Below are 11300 nucleotides of genomic sequence, written 5' to 3'. Positions count from 1 at the left end.
ATAACGAATTTTTTTTTTTTTTGAAGTGTTGAAGTGTCAATTTGAAGTGTTCCCAATGTTACAAAATCTGAACCACCAGAAATCCTTACAGCTGAGCTCTGTAAGTACAGAAATAATCCTCGACCTCCAAGATGTAATATGATGTTTTTATGACCGGGCATGTTCATGCACAACCCCTCTGTGCTGCGTTGAGTCATGAATCACTAAAAAACATTAAAAGTGAGCTAGTGTAATGGCAATAATTAGGTCAATTTTCCATTCACATCATGAGCCAATTATAACATGCTTTAGATTTAAAATGACTGCAAAAAGACTTTTACAATGGAGGCACACTATAAAAATCATGTGCCAGAGGAGTCACTGCACTCCGCTCATGCAAATGCATTCTGTAACTAGTAAAACAGTCATTGCAGTGAGCCTGAATGTATCGATTTGCGATGATGTTTACATAAGTTGCATGCATGGTCATTGGCGTCATGCTCTGCATAAATTAAGAGAAGTTCAATTAGTTACGACATCTCTAGATGTGCATGCAAGCAAGAAAAAAAAAATCATCCAAGCTCCCACAAACAAACACAAGTGAATGTGCTCAAGCTGCGTACTATGAATACATGAATACTAAAGAATGACAAATTAGAGTCAAGACCACACAACACACCAGATGGAGTTAGTCTGAAACAGGAGTGAAATAGTCTATCATAAGTCAGGCTTTGACTGCACTGGAAACATTAACTATGACAAACAGGGGACTCCAGTCCCTGCTGAACTGATAATGGTGGCACTGAGATGTTAATAAGAGTAATCTGCATGTGCCCTGCATTCACTCATCCCATAGTCACAGATGGGCTTGCCTTTAATGTGTGCCCAGATGACAAGAAAATAATTTAAGCCAAAATACCCGAAAAGCCAAAAGCATGCAGCCGAGACCGGAAGCACTCCAGCATGTTAACAACACACAAGCCTCTTCATCCATCCTCCCCAGACTGTGTACAATTTTTATGTCTTTTGCGCCATGTTTCTTATATTTTTTTCCCCAAGCAACCTTGACTTTCACAGAGAAACTTCATAAAAAATTAGACGCTTTGAGACAGAAGAACATTTTGCTGCTGTCACTGACTGAGAAACAAACAGAGTTTATGGACATGTGGAGAGCTTGTTGTGAAACATTTTATACTGTTCTGTAGGTTAATTCGCATGAAACCTGTCAAGAACACGTCAAGGTCATATTTCACACCAAATCAAAACAAACAAATAAATAAATTACTCCAGTATTTAGTGTCACATGATCCTTCAAAAATCATTCTAATATCCTGATTTGGTGCTCAAGAAATACTCCTTATTATCAATGCTGAAAACAGTTCTGCTGCTTAATATTTTTAAAGAAAACCATGATATCGTTTGATGAACAGGAAGTACAGCATTTATTTGAAAAACAAATCTTTTGTAACACTGTAAAAACACTTTACTTTAGATCAATTAAATGTTTCCATGCTGAATACTAACCCAAAACTTATGAACAGTAGTGTATAAAAATATTTTGTCACCATTGAGAATGAACATAATCACTGTCACAATACAGAAATGAGATGTTGTGGGAAAATATGCTTAATTGCAGTATTATTTTACTTTGATAGAGAAAAAACTACTGTATTACAGTAATGAATATTTAATGAGAATTACCATCTAGACACATTAAGGCAGCTTACATATTATATAATTAAAAATTAATTTAATTAAAATTAATATTAATATATTCTTAATTGTAATATTATTTAGTATTAATTATTGTTTTAATTATCTAACTACATTAAAATGCTAAAAACAGAATCAAGACATAAAATGAAAACATATTTCTTTTTTCCCTCAATAACTACTGACGTTTCTAGAATCACAAAATGAATTGTGATAATCAATATACCTATATTAACATATATACCCATTTCCCAGTTTTTGTTAATAATATAGTTAAATGTAATATATAATTGAAGCCCCCCTACATAGCATAATATTAACAGAACTATATTACACTATGTAGGGGGGCATCAGGTCAAAAAAGGTTGAGAACCTCTGCATTATGGTAATGAGAATTCGGTGAGAAACTTGTGTTTAATTTAATAACTTAATTAGTTCCGTTTAATGTCACAATCAAAAAGATCCCTGTGACTTTGGGGTGAAAAGTGATCTACACCTTATCTCTGTGTAGTACATACAATAGCTGTGTTATCATGAAAAGACATATGAATAGATTCGTTCACATGACGTGTCAGTGCTGGTTAAAATGGCTCTGCTTTGAGTGCCTGTCTACCAACCAATCCAAAGCATTTCTCAGCATCTAAGCGAAGCCTGTCAGGGTGAGCTCGCCATTACATCGTGACAAAGCGTCAGCATCCCCTTTCGCCACCAGTGTGAGCCAACGTGTGGCACAAGCTCTCGAAGGTTCATGCAAGTTATTTTTAATGCACTATTCCGCAGTCCCTACACTGATCGCCCTTGAGCAAAAGCTGCCAATGTGGCAAAACTACTCGCAATGACAAAGGACAAAAACTCCCTTGAGAGTTCCCTCTGAGGTGTCTGAGACAAGTCGGTGGGAAGGAAATAACTTTGACGCAACATCATGCGCAGGGAGACAGCGGAAACCTCTGGACCTACTCATGGCGACAGATGCAAACACGCATCCGCAATTAATATTCATTATGATAGTTAGCCTAGTTTCTACGCCATTCGCTCAGTCAGAATCAACCAGGCCCTGAACTGCAAGCACAGTCAGCAAAAAAGTCTCGGGTCACACCGGCTAAATATATCTCAGTCAGAATTTCCCATACTACTGCAAATGTCTCTCTCCTTCAGAAACATGCTCATAACATTCAATGGGGAAAAAATCAATCCATACGCTGTGCACTTTGAATTCAGCACAGAAATGAACCCACGTGCTTCAAGGCCTACAACACTCAACGAAAGCTCCCAGCCGAATGGATGTTGATTCATCAATAGATTGCCAATGCAAAAGGTCATCCCATTTCCCATAATGGCATTTCCTGCTCAAAAATGGACCGTGGGCCTGAGAAGAACCTGCAAGAATCAGTTCAGCAAGATTATATGGATTAGAAGGGGTACTAAAGAAAAAGGGCACGGTACTCACCAGAGTTGCAGAAAGTTGTGGATCTCAGGACATAAATGGAAAGATTGGACAGACGAAGAGGGGAAGAGAGCGCAGCTGTGTCGCTGTGCGGATCAGTTCATCAGCCTTTAGACTTCTTTCCAGGTTGATAACCGGCCCATTCTGCAGGCAAAAGGGCAAATCAAAACAACACACTGTGTCGTCATGTCAGTTTATGCCACGTTTGTCAGTCACGCGAGGCTGCCATACGTTACACCTTCACCACATCTCTGTGTAGCGAAAGGGGGTTTGCCTCAAGAGCACGGGTGAAATCACACAAGCCATATGTGCGCTGATTTACTTATCTCATGGTTAACTGAATCTTTCATCAGGAACAAAAAAAAAAAGGCCAAAAACATCGGCTTCTATTTAATGTCAAACATGTCTGTGAATTTTTAACCAAAAAATGTGTTTTGAGATTTATAAAATGGTGTCACTAACCAGAGAGGGATCCCAGAAGTCTCTTGGGTTTTCTCTTCCAGGTCATGTGACCACGTGCTGCCACACTTCCAGAAGACTTGAGAGAGTTCTGTCTGTCCAGTGTACCTCACCTTTTAAAAAGATGTAGAGGTGTGAGGAAACACACAAAAAACAAAAATCCATGTATTTACCGATTTCATTACAATTGAATGAAATCGATGCATTACCCTGAGCAACTCCTTACCGTTTCTTTGTACAGGAGGTTTATTTTTAAATTTGTATTTAAAGGTTTTCTTCTGCTCTTCCAAACCAAGATTCTGCAAGAAAGACAGGGAAAAATATTTGCATATTATTTTAAGTAATAACTAAATGTTGGAGTTCAGTTCCATTCAATTGTGTCTTTAACAATACATATTTGACTAAAAATATTTCTGGTAAAATATTATTTAAAAATATAATACATTGTAAACACAGTGTCACATGTTATGTGAATTTTTACATTGGTTTGAGCAGATGTTATCTTTGTCATGCCCTTGGGTGACTCAAAAAACAAGAGGGGCTTTATTTGGACATATTTCAGATTAAATTTTCTACGAGAAATGTTTCAAATCAAATATGCAGAAATTGGTATATTAAATTTAATACAAACAAATAAAAAATATTGTTTAGTATTATAATAATGCTTATATTATTGTATAATAGCATAGCCTGATCTCGAAGTTAATACTGTAATTTATAGAAATAAATCCATACATTACAACACAAGTTACAGGAGCTCAAAAGGCAATACATAACAGGAATGGTCTGTACTGATTGTTCCAGATTTTCATTCTATGTCTCACATAGAAAATTGCATAATATGAGCTTGCAGAAAAGTTTAGATTTTTTGATACATATTATTGTAATTATGACCATCTCTTACATCAGTGACTGCACTGCCAAATACAGTCTTCAACTCTAAGCAATGAGAAATTCCTTCAAAAAGACAAGGAGACGTTTATCAGTAAATGAACGTCTGTCTGTGTGAAAAGTGCTCCCTCTAATGGTCATCTTTTGCATTGTTTGACAAGACTGTGATGAATGTGTTCTCTGGCTCGGTGTGACATAAGAGTTTATCAAATATCTATTGAAAAACTGAAAGCTCAGACTTAATTTTGATCGGATGAGCTGCCTTCAAACTGCGGTAAAATGTCATAAACGCACATTCTATATTAATTTAGCATGTTACTACATTAATCAGAGTTTCAGTCTTATTACCACAGGATCAAACAACAGTATAACTAGTAAGATATATTCGGCCTGACAAGCCATGGTAGAGAAGGAAAGCCATTAAAATATCCCCTAAACCAGGGCTGTCCAAACTCGGTCCTGGAGGGCCGGTGTCCTGCAGAGTTTAGCTCCAACCCTAATTAAACACACCTAAACCAGCTAATCAAGCTCTTACTAGGCATAGAAACTTCCAGTCAGGTGTGTTGAGGCAAGCTGGAGCTAAACTCTGCAGGACACCGGCCCTCCAGGACCGAGTTTGGACAGCCCTGCCCTAAACAGTATATCAAAAATGCTGAACCTTGACCTGTCTCAGTGTACTGAAAAACAACCTGCAGTACTTAGGAAATACTGCCATCTACTGGCAAAATCAACTACTGACACCTCCTGTCAATCATTTTCCAGTTTGATGACCATTCTGGAAAAAAGGGGACATGAGGACATCTCCACATGTAATGTGTTGGCAGAAGAAAATTGCCAAGTCTGGACTCAGCTGGTCCGAAAACCAATCTCCAGGACCGAGTTTGGACAGCCCTGCCCTAAACAGTATATCAAAAATGCTGAACCTTGACCTGTCTCAGTGTACTGAAAAACAACCTGCAGTACTTAGGAAATACTGCCATCTACTGGCAAAATCAACTACTGACACCTCCTGTCAATCATTTTCCAGTTTGATGACCATTCTGTAAAAAAGGGGACATGAGGACGTCTCCACATGTAATGTGTTGGCAGAAGAAAATTGCCAAGTCTGGACTCAGCTGGTCCGAAAACCAATTTAGCCAATTTATTTAGGGGCTTCAAGCGGATACAGATAAAACACTTCGGCCTTCAGCCTGCGAGCGATTGTGCAAACCAGAAGTTAATCAGTTCCTCTAAAGGCGCTTACAATCTGATCTCCTGTTTGACATGGAGCCACTTCAGAGGGTCCCTGAGATGAAATTCTATAATGATGTAGACGAAATTCAGCACAAGGGCTCGACACACAAATCACACTGTATTAATGTTTAATGATCTTTAAAAGCTTATATTCCTTTTTTTTCTCAGGGTCCCGCATCCCAGCATTTACAGATTATCACCTGACCCCTACTCAAGGACTGTCCCAATGCGATGGCAAACACACATCAGTGAGATTAAAGATCTCTGTTGTGATGGCGGTTACAGTGCTCAAAAGATCCATAAAACCGTCTCGGGTTACACATGTACCCATGGTTCCCCGAGAGGGAACGAGACGCTGCGCCCCCTAGGAGGCTGCATTCCCCATTGTGCCCCCTAGGGGGCGCAGCGTTGGGTCCCTAGAAGGGGAACGTCTTGGGTTACATATGTAACCATAGTTCCCCGAGAGGGAACAAGACGCTGCGCCCTCTAGAGGGCACATTGGTGAATGCAGCCTCCTAGGGGGCGCAGCGTTGAGTTCCCTAGAAGGGGAAACATAAGTTATCTCCTTATGACACAGCCCAGAGAGCCAACCATATTCACGCTAGGCACGTGCACTAGTCCTCACCATCATCCAGGTACATATTTAACAAGGCCGCTGGACTCCTTTGTTAAATATTATGCACGGTGACTGAAGCAGAAATGATATCAAAAGAAACACATATGGCATACGCGTGTTTACATTTGCTTTTCCTAGTGGCGATATTTCCTATGAACTGTCTTTATAATATATTTACAATTTTTCCAATACTGTAGCAGTCACTCAAATCTTTTTTTCTACCATCAATGAAATATTAATAAGATCTAAACTATTTATATTGTGAGCATTAATAATGAATTACAGCCCTTTCAACATTGTGCTTCAAAACGTAATATCAAGCCAGAGAGGAAAGCAGATATTTTTCCATTTTCATTCAGCCGGGGGCTTATAAATTAAGAGGGTCCATGCTTTGCAACATATTGTAAAAGCACCTAATGCATTAATCAAATAAGTAAATTTTTGTGGGCGCTCAGAAGGCAATAAAGCCAGAGCAGCACAAAACAGCGCTATTGAAATGTGTTTAAGCGTTTCATTATTTTCATTTACTAATAAATAAATGAATCAACTTGGAGACACTTCACTGGCTGTAAAATTGTAGAATCAAATGACATTTTCATGGAGACGTTAAAAGGGGGAAGATCTCCACAGGACCCTTAACCCTGTCATGGAAAGAGTCAGCTCACTTCTGCTGGTGTGCAATTTCATTAACACTTACATGCAGGTAGTCACTGATTTGCAAAGGAATCTCTCTGAAATGCAGGTCTAATCAATCAAACGTCTCCATTAATTTCAGCCGGGGCTGTCGCTTGAATTCACAGGTCCTCGGATGAAATTTTTATGGGTGGACCAAAGGAGGTTTATAATACCTGAAGAAAGCTTTCCGTTAGCTTTCCCATTCATCTCAATGACAGATGTTTGGCTGGTGCAAGACCCCCCGGAAGTATGCAATGAATGGCCGTCAATGGAAAAATATGTAGATACAGCATCTACTAATATAATAACCATTTTAATTATATGTGATTATATGGTTAGTTGGGTATTATTATTTGCATTGTTTTACCCCACCAGTTGAGAAGTACTAAACTATACCATTTAGCAGTGGTTCTCAAATGGTTCTGCTAAATTTCTGTAAAATTCAACATTAAATATTTAATTAAACATATTATTATTATTATTATTATTATTATTATTGAAGAATCTAAATAATATATAATAAAATTATTAATATAAATTATATAAATATGTATATATAAATTGTTTTAAAGATATAAACTTAATACAAATATTTTAATATTTTGTACAATTCAACATTAAATATATGATGATGCTGATGATGATGATGATAAAGAAAAATCTAAATAATTTACATTTGTACATTAAATATTTAATTAAATATAGTATGAAGAAGTTACATATTTACATAATGTACACTTTTTATATTAACATAATAAAAATAATAATATTTTTTTTTTAATAAAAAATAACATTTTATAAAATGTATATTATTCTTATATTTCCCTGATCTCTGTGACACAGGCAAAACAGACCTTTGCCCCATTTTTGGATCTCGACCCACAAATGGAGAAATACTGCTGTATAAGGCCTTAACGGACCCCCCTCGTCATAGCTTTCCCCCCAGATGACAGACCTGATTTAAAATAAAATAAAATAAAAAGAGAACATAAAATCCACACAGAGTCAACCAGGAAGAAAAATAGACAGTAAATAAGATGTTATTTTGATATATTACTGGATCAATTTCAATCACAGTATTTAGCTGACACAAAACAACTTCTCAGTTGAACAATCACTTTTTTGTGATACCGGGACTATACATCAAGTGTAAATTCTCCCAGAAATATTACAATTGTTGCTAACTGTATGCCACCATGCAATGAAGAAAACACTGATGAACGCGTTTTTTTTGACCATGCAATGAAAATAATGCGGGCGTGATGTGTGAGACAGTTTGGCGGTTTGCTTTCTCATGACAAGATGCTTTGAAAGTCAGTTTGAAAAGTTGAGCAAGGTTTAACAGCGAGCTGCAGTTTCAGCAGCCCGAGCACAGCTAATGGAGTCGACCAAGTGCGGAGGGATTACACAGGAACAAAACAAGTCAAGACGCAGTAAGCATAATGTTAGGAGAACTGCTTATGTGTAGAAACAGTCTGACAGGGCTGTGAGAGGCTGTCAGAGGCTGTCACTTACACACAAACACCCAGCAAAGGAGCTTATCGAGGAACCTTTAAAAGCATTTCATCAACACCAGCTTGTACGACTTTGCCACCTCTTCTCATTCTATGCAATACAAACCTGTTCAAAATGCAGATATTATTGCATAATCATGCCTTGAGTAACAAATATAGAATACAATATCGCTACTGTTCACACAAATGACTTTCTAGGTATTATAACTGTAAGATTCAGTAAACAAGAGACTTATTGTGTGGGTAAATGAAAAATAAAGGCACCTAAAAATGCATTCATGCTGGTTTCACTTATGAAGCACTGATAACAAATTCAATTTTGTTTTTTAATCTAATAACTTTAAATATGCCAAGTGATGTAACATTCAAGAAAAAAGTACAAAACTGGCGTGTAAGAGCTGGGCAATAATATAATTTACATTTTGCAATGATATAAACAATCAAGCTGGTGAGATTTGCTATATAGTATATATTGCCCTACCCGAGTATACTTGCGACTTGACTTGTAATGTTTAAATTTATGTACATGCCAGCTACATTCTCTGTGACACAGGCAAAACAGACCTTTGCCCCATTTTTGGATCTCGACCCACAAATGGAGAAATACTGCTGTATAAGGCCTTAACGGACCCCCCTCGTCATAGCTTTCCCCCCAGATGACAGACCTGATTTAAACTAAAATAAAATAAAAAGAGAACATAAAATCCACACAGAGTCAACCAGGAAGAAAAATAGACAGTAAATAAGATGTTATTTTGATATATTACTGGATCAATTTCAATCACAGTATTTAGCTGACACAAAACAACTTCTCAGTTGAACAATCACTTTTTTGTGATACCGGGACTATACATCAAGTGTAAATTCTCCCAGAAATATTACAATTGTTGCTAACTGTATGCCACCATGCAATGAAGAAAACACTGATGAACGCGTTTTTTTTGACCATGCAATGAAAATAATGCGGGCGTGATGTGTGAGACAGTTTGGCGGTTTGCTTTCTCATGACAAGATGCTTTGAAAGTCAGTTTGAAAAGTTGAGCAAGGTTTAACAGCGAGCTGCAGTTTCAGCAGCCCGAGCACAGCTAATGGAGTCGACCAAGTGCGGAGGGATTACACAGGAACAAAACAAGTCAAGACGCAGTAAGCATAATGTTAGGAGAACTGCTTATGTGTAGAAACAGTCTGACAGGGCTGTGAGAGGCTGTCAGAGGCTGTCACTTACACACAAACACCCAGCAAAGGAGCTTATCGAGGAACCTTTAAAAGCATTTCATCAACACCAGCTTGTACGACTTTGCCACCTCTTCTCATTCTATGCAATACAAACCTGTTCAAAATGCAGATATTATTGCATAATCATGCCTTGAGTAACAAATATAGAATACAATATCGCTACTGTTCACACAAATGACTTTCTAGGTATTATAACTGTAAGATTCAGTAAAAAAAAAAGACTTACTGTATGGGTAAATGACAAATAATGGCACCTCAAATGTATTCATGCTGGTTTAATTTCTGAGACACTGATAATAAATTGAACTTTTTTTTAATTTAAATACTCTAAATATGCCAAGTGGTGTAACATTCAAGAAAAAAGTACAGTATTCAAATATTTTTTTCTTACTGTACATATTGAATACAGTCTACATATTCATCTTTCACAACATTTTCAAAAATGTTTTCAAACATATTGTTCAATGTTATTATCAGTAGTAGTAAGAGTGATGTTTTATTTTTACGTTTTCTTAAATATAAGACATTTTTACATTAAACCTCACAAAAATACCAATGTATACATCAATATTAATAACAATATCAAGTCAAGTCAAATTTTTTTGTATAGCGCTTTTCACAATATGGATTGTTTAAAAGCAATTTTACAGAAAATTATTGTGTTAATGTATAAAATATCTCAATATCTTCATGCCTTATAGTCACAATTGGTGGATAAGAGCTGGGCGATAATATAGTTTACATTTTGCAACGATGTAAACAATCAAGCAGGTGAGATTTGCTATATAGTATATATCGCCCTACACAAGTATATAGTATGCAAATAAAATTGGACATACTTATATATTCTACTACATATGAAGAGCTGGCCGATAATACAGTTTTCAATATAGTTTCTGTGACTTGACTTGTAATGTTTAAATCTATGTACAGTACATGCCCGCTACATATTTTTTAATTCTCTTAAGCAGCCATTTACTACCGAATTACACGCCTAATTCAGAGTTTTATGGTATCAGACAATGTACAGTATGTCAGTAATCTAGAGCAAGCTCATTATTTTGCTAAAAAAAAATGAGTATATCCATTATTATTAAATATTTGACACAAACATGGTGGTACATGCCAGTATATTTTCACAGGGCTTGATCTCTTAGCTGTAATTTGTTCAGCACAACAAATAGAAACATGAAATTAATTAGGAAACTGTCTCGACGAATTACCAAATCTCTAAAGGCATCAAAACTAAGGTGTAAATGTATTCCTGAGAGACTGCCTCTAAAAAAAAACTAACAAATGGGATAACATAATATTAAAAATGAAAAATAAAGTGAGGATTTAAATGCTTCAAGAATACCTACTGTAATATTGAAACTCAGTGAGCAAATAAATACAGAAGCTTCATTAATTCTTGAAACCAAAGTATACAGTATAACTTTATTCGTTGTTAATACACACGTTTTTTTTTTTTTTTTTTTTTTCGAAAATGCAATAAATCCATTGAATCAATATAAAAGTTATTTTTCATATTGAAACTGTT

General features: G+C 36.5%; 1 long non-coding RNA gene across 1 annotated transcript in view; it reads right to left on the bottom strand.

The window, feature by feature from the left end:
- Positions 1-11300, bottom strand: part of LOC107714391 (uncharacterized) — a 54789-nt gene that overhangs the window by 27057 nt on the left and 16432 nt on the right. Inside the window, exons 2-4 of the long non-coding RNA XR_001636979.1 lie at positions 3822-3894; positions 3599-3708; positions 3140-3280 (exon numbers count right to left, since the gene is read on the bottom strand). This is a non-coding gene — a long non-coding RNA (uncharacterized LOC107714391). The remainder of the gene's footprint in view (positions 1-3139; positions 3281-3598; positions 3709-3821; positions 3895-11300) is intronic.

The sequence above is a fragment of the Sinocyclocheilus rhinocerous genome, unplaced genomic scaffold (genome assembly GCF_001515625.1).
Source record: "Sinocyclocheilus rhinocerous isolate Xijiao unplaced genomic scaffold, SAMN03320098_v1.1 scaffold449, whole genome shotgun sequence".
Taxonomy (NCBI): Eukaryota; Metazoa; Chordata; class Actinopteri; order Cypriniformes; family Cyprinidae; genus Sinocyclocheilus; species Sinocyclocheilus rhinocerous.
This window is presented reverse-complemented; position numbering and strand designations above follow the sequence as displayed.